Genomic DNA, 13,778 nt, shown 5'->3' on the forward strand with positions numbered 1-13,778 from the left:
CTATGCCATTAAAATTCCTGCTCCTGAATATATTACATATATATTCTTTTTCCTTTACTTGTGTGTAACAAAAAAATGTGTAAATCAGAATTCTAACTGAAATTTGCAATAGCCTTTTATCTCTTCAGTTTGATTTGGGTATTTCCCATTTCTATTCTAAAAATAGTAGTTGTTTATAATAAACTTTTCTGGACTGCTTTATTTCAAAATTAATCCATATCTGACTTTTACATAACTCTGACAAGAAAAAACTTACCCATAAACCTTCTACCATAGTAATTTTAGTTTTAGCAGTTATCCAATCAAAATATATTGAAAATGAAACTAACCTACTTTGAATTAAGATTTCGTCCTGAACACGTCGCACTTGCTCCTCTGCTGCTTCTCTTCTTACTGCAAACATCTAAAAAAATGTAAATGTTTTGAAACAGACACAATTATTGTGTCAAGTTATTTGTTACCTCAAATGTCACTTCAAATACGAATGAATACAGTCAAAAGTCGTTACTTTGGACACCCATAATCCGGAATGATCTATAATCCGGACCTCAAAGCTAAACACTTTCTGCGCATGTGCCGCGTTGACACATGCGCATAGGCGTTTACGCGTGCGCATAAGACTTTTACGACTGCGCATATGCGTGTGCGCAAGTGCAGAATACGTTTTCGCGTGTGCGTTTTATTTATAACGGACGGTGTAAGCTAAAATTATCTAATTATCTATTTCAGTTAATGTCGATGATTGCGTTGTCCCTTAATCTTCGAATTGGATCTGGCTTATTATTTTTTACAGACCGTAAGCAATTTTATAAAAGTAAACTTGAACTTTCAATTATGTCAAATAGAATTTCCGATGCTGGAGCTCCCAAAGGATCTACAAAACGAAAGTATGTTTCTATGTCCATCAAACAAAAAGTGGAATTGCTGCAAAAAATGGATAAAGACATGAAGAAGGTGACAGAGAGGTTAGTGAAAACGAAAAAATTTCGATTGACAAGTTAGTCGGCACAGCAATTACGGGACTTGAACAGCGGAACTTTGTAACTGAACAAGAAATTATGTCTGTTTATAGAATTAAAGAGAAAGTATTATCACATAAAACGAAGCAATCTAAACAACTTACATTGAAAGAAATGTTTAAAGTAAACAAATAAATATTAAGCTTTTTTGTAAATTTTGATACTCTTTAGATCATAATTGTTCTTTATTTCATAAATTACTGTTTCATATTTTTAATTTTAGAATTTCTGCATGCCATCTTACGAGATTTAAACTGATGATCTATAATCCGGAAAAATCGATAATTCGGAATCGCCGAAGTCCCGACGAGTCCGGATTAACGACTTTTGACTGTATTAAATCTATCATGTCTGCAAGCTTTTCAAGTATGAGGCGTCAACTACCTTCAACTTTTCTTTATATATATGTAAGTTAAAAAATATGTAAAGCAAATTTCTAATTTAATTTTGTAATAATCTTTGAATTATCGGTTTTAATTTGAATATATCCCCTCTCCATCCTTTTCATGACACTGTAAGCGCAGATAATTGAATTGAAATTGAAATTACGAGTATCAAAACTTTCATAAGCAATTTGGGGACTGCAAATTAAAACCGTTTTCCTTCTCAGATCGGCCTCCCTCCTAAAATACATCACTTTTTTCGCGTATGCTTCTCTTGCTAACAATCCTGATGCTTTTGCTCTCGTCACATTTATATTTTGAAAACGTAATGATACCGATAAAAAATATTTGACTAACTATTTGACTAAATAAAAGGAGAGTATTCTAATCCAACCGTGATTACAAATTTCATCCTTCTATTATGCATCTACACAATGCCAACTTTTCTACATATTTATTGCATACACCCACACATATCCCCAAAACACAACTATATCAGTAAATTTTTATATTCATTAAAGATAATTATTTCAAAACATACCATATCTCTTATTATAATATTTAATCATTGCTTTATATATTTAAAAAAAAAAAGACTTAAAATAATTTACGGCTTTAAAATGAAACTCTTTAAAAAATTATCCTTTCCATAAATGGCAGTTAACATTGAAATATACTGCTGGTCATTAAAGTTGCTACGTCACGAAGGAAAGCAAATCGCAGAATCTTATTTACTGTGGAAATACAATATAATGCGAGGAAAACATTATAAAATTTTCAGATTGTTTGGGGTGCGTGCATGGCAACAACAACGGCTGTAATGCGGCTAAACGTCGAATCGAACTGAGCTAAAAGGCAATTCGACGCTGTGGATTTTATTAATGCTACCGGATTTCTAAAAAGCACTATGGATTTCAGGAAAAAAAACTTCGTAATATTTGTGAATTAGCTATTAAGGAAAATCATTATGTGGATGCTATGTTTCAAAGACTCTTCGCTGAAACTCAGATTAAGGAAATGGAAGCCAAACGTAAGGACGTATTAGGTAAGTGCGAAACTTTTAGGGCGCGTAATAGTTCTATTGAAAATTCTGTTGTTGTAAATTCAGATGTTAAGAATGTTATTGTGTTTTAGGTAAAATATCTAACGATAGTGATAAGAATACTAATAATGTATTGAAATGCTAGTAAACTCAGTACTTCTAATGAATTACTCTTCTCTGATGTTGTTAAAAATAGTAAAGCATTAGAAAAATCTAGTAAACTTAAACGTAATTCTAAAAAAACGTTGCCCAAGATAAAACCATGTGCTCGAATGGATTTACTTCCTCTAGGAAGACTACCAGGCCACGTAAAATGTTAAAAAACAATGTTCATATTGCAATCTGGAATAAATTTGCTACCCTTAACTGTAGTAAAAATAACGCTGAAGAGGGCTATTGAAAATGTTGATAATCTGGATACAAATATTGATAGTGCTAATGCTGCATATAAGGATAAACTACCACAACTACGTGTGATTCCGATTATGGTTATTTCCCCAATTAAATTTAGTAACTTTGATAAGAAACTTGTAATGAACTGAATGTTTTCTTCACAGGGAGAATTTCTGGTAATTTCTTAAAATTATTACCACTTACTGGGTCATCATCGTGAGATACCTAGATACCAATAGTATACAATACAATATTACTTACTACATGCTAAACGTAGGTTTAACACGTTACCTTCGATGGTTACCCTCTGAGTGCCCCAAGGAGAAAATTAAAGATGAGTTAATTGCAGAAGACCTTAATGTTATTAAAGTGAACCAAATGTTCAGATTTAAAACTCGTGTTCCACTACCTCTATTTCAAAGGCAATTAGCTAATGTTGAAGGCACTGATAAAATCTATGATATCAGTAATTTACTACGTTTTGATGTTAAAATAGAACCATACAAATTCGAAAGTGGTGTTGCTCAATTCCATAATTGCCAACATTTCTATCATTCATCGGAGGAGTGCAGATTTGCTCCGAGGTGTATTTATTAGATGTTCATTGCTGCATGTCCGAATTTTGCTTTGGACTGTGAAGCAAAATTCATTGAAACACCGGCGCGTTGTAACTGTGGCGGTGACCACGCAGCCAACTTGACTTTTTGCAGGTCGTTAGTGAAGTAAACAAAATCTTTAGTGAATTTTCTCTTTTTTGATGCAATTAAAATAATCGCGAATTGATTTGATAAAATTCGTGCTGCACCTCCTCCCATAGATAAAATTTTTGTCTTCTTTAACGTATTAGAAGGTATTTTTAGTCGGAAATTTATCTAGTATAAATGGAAACTAGCCTTTTTGCATTTTCGATTCCTTTTGAACCATCTATCGACATGTATAATTTAAATTTTGTGCTGGAACTTTGACTACTTTGAGCTATTAGTTTATGATGTTATTTGTGTTTATTATGTTAAAATTATATATTATGTGCCTTATATTTTCGTAAATGCATTTGCTCGTATTTTTCTCATGTTAATCACGTGTCGCCAGCTCGATATTTTTACGTACTTCTCAATATACATGATTACCTTATGGACTTGTGACTTTTATGAAATTTTCTCTTTTTTTATGGACTTTTGCTTAAACATTAGAACTTTAAATTTTGTATTTATTTTGATACATTGAGAAATAATTTATTTTTCGGTGGAGGTAAGGTCGTTGCACTTAGGTACTCCTGTGATGCACCATTCTACTCAGAACAAGGAAACGGGTTAGACCAAGGGAGATCTGTCCGTTAAGCACTGATAAGAGGTGAACAATAAACAGAGTGGTAACGGTCATATGCCAGGTGCGTTATAAACGAATTTAAGTCTTTATGGCCAGAACTTAAACTCGTACACGGTAAGCCACGCCACTATCAGAACCAAGGCTCAGTTGAACAAGTCAATCAAGATATTGAAAATGTGTTTGCCACATGGATGTCCGATAATGAAAATGTAAAATGATCAGAAAGGTCTACCATTTGTACAGTTTATGAAGTTCAGGCCCTCCCCCATAAGGAAAACTCCGCTAAGTTTTCCATCGAGTCTAGGTTTAGGTTAACTAGTACATCGTGTTTACACATAACAGAATTACACGTCATTATTGTTTATTCATGTCATTTCTTCTTTAGAGTGGGAAGAAGATTTGAAAAGTTATGGATGTCGTTAAAATTAAAATGTCGAAAACTCATAGAGAAGATTCAAAACATAGTTCAAATCAAAAGTTTCAAGTTTCACTGCTGTTGCCAAATTAGATATTTAAAAAAAAAAGAAAAAGAAAAGAAAAGAAAACTAAGCATCGCAGCGCCGTCTTGTGCGGACAAGATACAAATAGTTAACGCCTGACGCACAAATAGTTAATTCTTGACGAAATAATCTTCAAGTTGACAGATTTCTAGTACCTGCAATAGTTACAAATTGTACTAAGAAAAGAAAGCCGTGGTAAGGTTTATCACAGTGTGTTACTGTCCGTCTTGTAGCTCTGTTTCTTTGAATGGAGTTCCTACATAGAATACTAATTTGTTTGCCAGAGGAATAAAAAGAATTTTTTTTAATGTGGGTTGAGAGAACTAAAATTTAATTTCCTTTATGGTTCCTGCATGTGGCTTTCAGAGTATATACAATTTTAAAATATATTAAGAGCATTTTTCGAAGATAAATGTAATTTTTATAATGTGCTGCCTACATTACCAAGATTTTCATAATGACGAATTAAACAGAATGAAATATATTTTTGAAACTTGGATATTATTACACATTTTGAAACAGAAAAATCAATAAGTAATTTAATACCTATAATAAATCTACTATGATGTATAAAAATATGAATAATTCGGATATTTTTTCTGGAGATATTTTTTTTTGGGGGGGCAATTCTTTTGGCATTCGCTACGCATATTTAAAATTGAATATTATAATTCAGTCTTCTTCCACAGTTTGTAAATTTAATGTTCACAGAAGTCCTTAAAGACTTACAATCCATTTTAAAAGCACAGATCATTACAAGCATAACTTTATTAGACACAAAAAACTATTGTTAATAGCTGTGATAGCCATAGTGTTATTTATTCAAAATACCAGGACTACTATTTCGTCTAATCGCTTTGGCGAACAAGTGGAGTCCTGAGTAGAACAGTGAGTTCACTTTAAACTATGTCCGATGAAATTGTAGAAGATATGACAAAGATTGAAAGGGTGTAATTACCCTTTATTCTTCACATTTCAGTAAGAGCTACACTCGAATACTTTACAAAGTTTAGAAACACTAAGATTGGCCTTTTTATATCTTTACGTACGTAGTACGCAGAATGCCGGAAAACTACAATACGTCTTCAATATCAAGAGGACTAAATTTCTGGCCTTAAAGGCGGACATCAACTGACTGAAAAGATAGCGTGAAATAAGGTGGCGAGAAATCTCTCTCTCTCTGACCCTTCTTGGCTAAAAGCCACAACTAAATACTTAATAGTTTGCAAGCTCAATTGCATACTATAACTAACCCCGTTTATTCTGGCCGGAAGTAGAAAATAAGAGAGGACAGTAAAGTTTGAAAATAAAATAAACGTTAGTAAAACTTAAAATCTTTACAAAAATAGTTACTTAAAATGTATTTAATGAAAAATGCATAAGTACTTCTTTTGTCTCTTATTAACGTGTAGAGACCATTAGGCATTTTATTCTGTAGCAGGAGACGTGAAAATGTGCAGTGCCCTCGCCGGGACTCAAACTCTGGACCTTCCAATTGCTAGCAAGTACTTTCCAGTTACTTTCCAGTTGCGCGGTAAAGAGGGAGAAAAACCTTACATTCTGTCCCATTTAAAGGGCGATTGGAGAGGCCGGGACCCAGATGAAAAACCCTAGTGGTTGGTGACAAATTGTCGTCCACCATATTTTTAAGTCGTTTAGTTCCAGTACCACTTGTAGAGGGACCTTTTAGAATTTCTTTAAACGTGGGAAAACGAGCTATGCCCTTCATCGACATTCGAACTCCAGACCTTCCGATTGCTAACCGGACGTGCTTTCCAGTTATACTACAATATATATATATATATATATAGCCTGTTAAAGAATAAATATTGATGTAATTAACATCTGTGGCGATTATCATTTCTCTAGTTATCTCACATTGCTTCTCCCGGGTGTCGAATTATACCTTGTAATTTGAACGATTCATCGTAATCTGCCGTATGAAAAGTTTGGATGGAAAGAAATGCGTACGCAGCCAGCATAAAAGTAGTTAAAAGCACACGCAGCCAGCTGAAAGGTATTTATGCCAAGCTGTTTCTTCGAATGAGTGGAAGGTACTCAGTTCCCTCGCTGTTACTTATTTGAGACTGTGTTTGCGATTATATTTCCTGCTTTGCACGCTCCTAAAAGACTGGACGTAAAACGGCCTTACTGACGTGTGATGCTCATTGCGCTACAATTATTTCTGTTTTCTGGACCGTTGTTCACTTCAACCACACTAGCCATGGATCGGTTCCTGAATTTCCTGAGTGCTGAAATCACAAGCCTGGAGATAGTAAAAGATGAAAGAGACTAACGGATGGCCCGAAATCTGACGTTTTTTAAACACTTTAAAGACTTAGTTGACCAAGAATTTTAACGAACAAATGCTGACTCAACTGGGTATCTCCAAGAAAATGGCTACCTCTTTCATCTGTAAAACCATGTTGACGTCCTTTCTTTTCCAGCTAGTAAAGCAAATACTAGACATGCTCAAACCGGAAAAATTCCGATGAAGGCATCACTAAATACCATGGAGGTAGGAAAGGGAGGAGGTGCCATTCCGCGCTAGAAGTGAAGCACTGCTTTGAAGCTTGGGTCACCAGACGGGTGTTTTTTGTTTACATTCATTAGCTCGCTTGACAAAATTCTGATAGTATTTCGACACACGGCAGTTCCATAGAAATCGAAAAAGACACACTCTCGCATGAAAGAAACATTCATAGTGTAATGGATAATAGCAATTTGTATAGTTTACTGACATTTACGCAAAAATCACATCTTGGTTATTTTCCGATAACTAACAACAGCGATTTTGATTATGAATTTGTTTTATAAATTCTAAGCTGTTGCACTACAAAAATATAGATTTTAAGAAAATTGCTAAAAGAGATCTTCCAAAATTTATTTTCTAGAAGATTTGAAAAGTTTGAAACTTGATGGCTAAATGTAAATATAAAATTATGTATGTTAAAATATTTGTAATTAGGCTCATAAGTCAGATTAAGTTTTTATGAAATAGAGTAACACATGCAAGGGCTATCTGCCTAAAGAGAGAGATGCCATCGTGGAGGAATTTTGAAGAAAAACTGACCTTTGAGTGGGTATTAAAAATAATACTTATAATTTTCATTCAAATTATATTCATGTATATTTTTTATGTAAAACTTTCGGGTGTATGCTAAATTAGTGTAAATTACTTTACACGAAAAATATAGTGAATGCACAGAAATTAAAGATTTGCACATGCCGGAAATGATAAATAGGAAATATGTATGGGTATTTATGCATGTGCTTGCAAAAAGCGTGTATCTGCCTTTGACAAAATACTTAAATATTCATTAAATTATTTATAAATGTATTTGAAATGAAGAATTTATTCACTTATAAACAACTGTGAAAGTACTGTGAAGAAATCTAATGATTAAATGTATCTAATTTATAATGATTATAAATGTTATCTAAATATATAATAACCTTAATATTGAATTGTAAACATAAATTGAAATCCTGTTTACAAATACGTTATAAAACTATTTAAGCAAGAATTGTTCGTATTGGAAAGCAGTCTGTTAAAAGGTATTGTAAAGCAAATGCTATGAGATGCGCACTTAAGAACGTAATAAAGAGTTTTGGAATATGTATTGTTGAAATGAAGGGTAAAAAAAAAATCTGATAAGTATAATTAAAAGAATTATTCCCTTTACATTTTATAACTCAGTTACAAGTTTTAAATAATACTTAAAAAAAAAAAAAAAAAACTTATTTTATTCCCTTTCAGAAATGGTCAGAGAAAGTCAAATACTATTTAATGCCTATTTAATTTTCTCTAATTTAAAATGAACCGAATTGAGCATTAATTATAAATTGACTTACATTTTTCGATTTAAAAGAAGCCAAAAAATCATGTCATATTTAAAAAAGTATTTTAGGAAGAAGCTCTATAAATAGAAAAGAAATAATGCATAATTTTAATATTAATAATACAATAAACTTTGATCTTAATTTTTGTACCTTAACCGAATAAAATCGAATTACCTTAATTTTTTTTTTCTAATATAATTAACGAAAACTTGTGAAAATATTTCATTCAAATTAAACCATTCTCAGAAAACTGTCCTGTGAAAAGTATAGCACTTAATTCCGTTCAGAATGAAATGTTGTTTAAAAATATGTTGTTTTCACATACTTAGGACTCTGAAGTGTTGTAGAAAAAGAAAATGTATACATTTATATGTATATTTGCGACGTAATTACAAAATATTTACACCCGAACGCGTCTAATCCCATAGAACTCAATGGTAAATGACCCAATGTTTTGGTCACCACGTAGGGATTGCCGGTGCTTCAGAGCAGGGTACGGAGAAACTTGTTTAGGGCGACTCCTTCTTACTTCCTACCTCCATGCTAAATACAAAGTCCTGGATGAACGTTCGGACTCGGATAGCAGCCCTAAAGATGACGTCACGAGATGAACACGCAAACCCATCAGAAAACCAACCTCGCTGCAAGCTACTGAGAAACCTGATTCGTTGAGAAATAGTACGAGACCGTTATTTTGGACACTACGCCATCTAATGGCGCTGAGCAGTCATTAAACTTAGCACGTCAAACTAATTAATGGTAGAAAATCTCCTCCTATTATGTTAAGGGATTCCAGAAACAACTGGAACTAAATCCGTGCTTTGCTAAATAGGCACAACTTTTTACTTCACGACTGTTATGGCCAACAGATAAGGGATGGCATTAAAATATAAGCCGAATTGCCTACTACTGACAATGACAATGTGCTCAACGACGAAGGTATCTTCTCTCATTGCTGTGAACTTCCCAAAAGAAAAATTATCAAAGCCGTGATTAGGAGTTAACCGCCTCTATGAAGAGTGACGATATAGCTGAGGAACTAACTTCAAAGTGGTACAATGTTATCAGAGTAAACCAGCTGACAATACGGGGAAATAGTAAAAAATAAAGTTCCCGCTTTTCATCGTCACTTTCGCCCGTGCATAATTCAGTAAGGCAATCTTATGAAAAATTCGTTCTCGTAACGATACAATGGACGTGCAGGATCCTTACAGTGTTATCGCTGTCAAGGGTTTCTTTACTCCCAAACATATTGTCATCACAAACCGCGCTGTATCAAGTGTGGTGAGACTCGCGAATCTTTTAATTGTGTTAAAGATAAAAGTGAACCCCCAAAATGTGCAGATTGCCAGCAAGTGGGTCACACTGCCCACTTAAGAGGTTGCAACAATTCCCGAAGCAGAAAGTCGCCCCTCCACCAAAAACTTGTTTCGACACACTTCTGACAAACCAGTTCTACTCGCAAGCCCTTACCGGTGCTTTAATTCTTAAGTATATCAACATAGTCCAAGCAAGTCCTTATTGAAATGAAAATGTTTATTTCAGTATATAGAGAATCCAACCAACCTCTCCTTTTTAAACGTATCAGTGCTGAAAATAATACTGTACCTCAAGACCCCTTTTGCAAAGCAAGCTATTAATGGATAATTACATCAATTCCTGTACTCCGATCCGCTTAACAGTCTGGAATGAAAACGGACTTCAGAGCAGACTTCACGAGCTGCAAAATTTTTTCACCGAATACGACACTGATATTATTATTATTACTGAATGTTATGCTCAGCCTTGTTACAATCGATCATTTGTAAATCCCAAATTATCGGTCGTAGCGGGATCGTACAAGTCATCCCGGGGGCGTAATGGCAAACCGCACATTGAGTTAATCATTGTTAACGAATGTCTCTTACTGCGCATGCTCAATGGTTTACCGTTGGCGTGGGAGGAAATCCTGGCGACAAAGGGGGGCATAAGCAACCCTACACACCTGTTCGTCATGTAAGTCTTATCGACTGTTTACAACTATAATAGTACGAAAATTTGTTTGCAATGTATTTGCGTCTGTTTAATTTCAATTTGGTTTAGTTTGTTCATAAATATTATATTTAATATCAGTTATTTATAATGATTTCTTTGACATGAATTCAGTAATTTAAACTGAATTTATTCCTACATTTGTTATAAGTATATACGATTTGTTACAAGTATATACGATTAGATTGTATGGTAAATACTCAATTGCTTTTATTCCTGAGAAGTATAATCAACAAACATTCAGCTAATGTACTTTAAAAGCCTTAAAATTTCGCGTCAAGCAACATGAGGCATATGTTAGAAAAAAAGGAAACACAGAAGTCTTCTGTCGCCCAACATTGTTGGTCCGAAAATCACAGTTTCAATTTTTCTGCTGCCAAAATTATTCAAAAAACATCTTCCATTGGAGAACTGGATTTTCTAGAGGCATTTCACATTCAAAAAAATCTTTCTGTTCTAGTTAACGATCCTAATTCCATCTTCTTTGCCTTCGGCCTTTAAAGAAATTATGTTTTAGTTCTAGTTTCATCAACAGATGGCGCCACTGGCTTATTTTCTGTCCAGGCTTTCTTATCTTGTCTGATCATTATATCCTATCTTGTTCATTTGCGCTTTTGCAGCTGAGGATGGTGGTTCGGTAAAACCATTGAAACTAGTCCTGTGAAAATTTGAAAATATAACGCTGATTTTTGGTATTTGACTTCTGAATTAGTAATGTATCTTATAATGTTTCCTGTTTTGTAATACTTCTTAAACGAAAATTTTCATAGTTTACAATCTATATTTACACTCTAAGTAATGAATCAACTTACAATCTGACAAAGGTTTAACCTAAGTTTTAAAACCCCAAACTGTTTACGCCCAGATAAGAGAATATCAACCATATACCGTAGTTATGTTCTTTTAAAATTGCGGCAAATTCTGTTCTGGGCATGCGCAGTATGCGAAAGTCTTTTAATAGTGATGAACTGAATGTGCGGTCTGCCATTACGCATCCCGGAGGTGGTGTCATGCTTAATGGGAAGCGAAACTTCCAGTCTTGTCTTGTCTTATCGAGAAAAGCACGGACATCCTACTTACAAGGATTTACACTTTAGTGCTTTTTACAATCCCCCACTAAATAGATTGTGTGAGAAAATTTTATAATCTTATCTTCCTCTGGACACTCCTACTATTGTAGCTGGAGATCTCAATGGCATGCATGTAGCCTAACTGCCGACGGAGTAATCCAAACGGGATAGGCCCAGTCACTCTGTAGTGATTCATACTCCGAACGAATATACACATCGATCAGATAGGCTAGAGCATTCGGACATTTTGAATATTGCTTTGTCTTGCTACTACCATCCCTATCACATTAGATATTGCGCATGAAATGTCCTCTGACTATCTTCCTACTATTGTAGTCCTCGGAGTTTCAAAAACTGTTTACTCTATTAGATCTATTATCGACTGGAGGCTTTTTGATAATTTATGAAAGATTGCCCACTAAAGGACACTCCTAGGATTACCTAAATGGCTGAACTCTTCCGATGCACGAAATCTCACTAGACTGGCCACTTCCTCTGAAGTTTTGGATTTAATAAAAAATAGCAAAGAAAAGCACCAAGTATTGACGGTATTTCGAATAGTGCCGTAAGAAATCTTACGAAAAATACTGTGTATAATCTCACTAGCAAATTTAACCCACGCCTATCCAGCTGATATTTTTCCAAGCAATGGAAAACCCCCAAAATCATCATGATCCCAAAACCGGGGAAAAAAACCACACCCATCCAAATGGATACAGGCGAATCACTCTCCTGCCTCGGTTAGAGAAAGTTTACGAAAGGATAAAAAATTTTGATTGACAAATTAGTTGGTAGACACAGCAATTATAGGACTTGAACAGCAGAACTTTGTAACTGAACAAGAAATTATGTCTGTTTATAGAATTAAAGAGAAAGTATTATCACATAAAACGAAGCAACATAAACAACTTACATTGAAAGAAATGTTTAATAAAGTAAACAAATAAATATTAAGCTTTTTCTTTTTGTAAATTTTGATACCCTTTAGATCATAATTGTTCTTTATTTCATAAATTACGGTTTCATATTTTTAATTTTATAATTTCTGCATGCCATCTTACCAGGTTTAAACTGATGATCTATAATCTGGAAAAATCGATAATCCGGAATCGCCGAAGTCCGACGAGTCCGGATTAACGACTTTTGACTGTATACATTCTTTAAATAACTTATTGTATTTATCCTTTGTATTTATTGTATTTATCCATGCAACTCCAAAGTTCCCGTGGTATGTCAATATTGTGTGTAATGCAAATTATGCACCATTAATATGTCACTATTACGAATGCTGCAATGTAAACAAATTCTCGAACGTGGCGGTAGTGTGCCTCGTGAGGGTGCACTTCCATAGATGGGTAGTGCAGTGGGGCGATATCACTTTTGCCCATGGCGATGTTTTGGTGCCCCCTGTACTTGTTTCTGTCTGAACCATTCGGCTTTAGAGAACATCTCTGTACCACCAAACAGTTCGTTCGTGTCGTTGAATTTGCTGGTGTTGTTTTGCACTCCAAATTAAATGTTGCTATCCTCATGTTACATGTGGCGAAAGCATTTGACCGCATCTAAGGTGAGGGATTAATATCAAAGCTTATTGATTTTAACTTTGAAGAAGAACTTATCCTGCGTATTCTATCTTTCATCTCAAATGGAACTTTCGAAACTTCGGTTGGAGATGCATTCTGCGTTACAAAATACACTCATGTCCATAAATTAAGCATAATGCAAAATCAGGCAAAGGAAGAATTAGAAGGAAAACAAATTTGACTTATTTGTAAAGCTTATTTATTAAACAAAAGGTAAAGAGCAAAAAAAGATGCAATATGTTTGATATTATTAAAAAAAATTAGCAATTTTTTCTCCCTGGAGCAAATTAAAAAAAAAAAAATATATATATATTTCAAAAAAAAAATATTACATGATTGGTATGATTGTTAATACACTGTATGTCTCCCAGACGATGCAATACAGTCCGTAGAACGCCTAGGCATGCTGAGTTTCAAATTATCGATCTGATCTTGGGGGATATTACACCGCTCAAAAAGCAATGCTCTCCGAAGTTCCGGTAGACATGTAGGAGGAGGTTGACGGGCTGCAACTCGTCGGCGAAGCATGTCCCACACGTGCTCTACTGGATTCAAGTCCGGTGAGAATGCTGGCCAGTCCATACGGGT

General features: G+C 34.4%; 1 protein-coding gene across 3 annotated transcripts in view; it reads left to right on the forward strand.

The window, feature by feature from the left end:
* The window catches only part of LOC118190719 (CWF19-like protein 1), a 229,445-nt gene that overhangs the window by 144,187 nt on the left and 71,480 nt on the right, over positions 1-13,778 (forward strand). The gene's annotated exons all lie outside the window — the stretch shown is intronic.

Source organism: Stegodyphus dumicola, chromosome X1 (genome assembly GCF_044657685.1).
Source record: "Stegodyphus dumicola isolate Sdum_Otavi_A_Nest chromosome X1, ASM4465768v1".
Classification (NCBI taxonomy): domain Eukaryota; kingdom Metazoa; phylum Arthropoda; class Arachnida; order Araneae; family Eresidae; genus Stegodyphus; species Stegodyphus dumicola.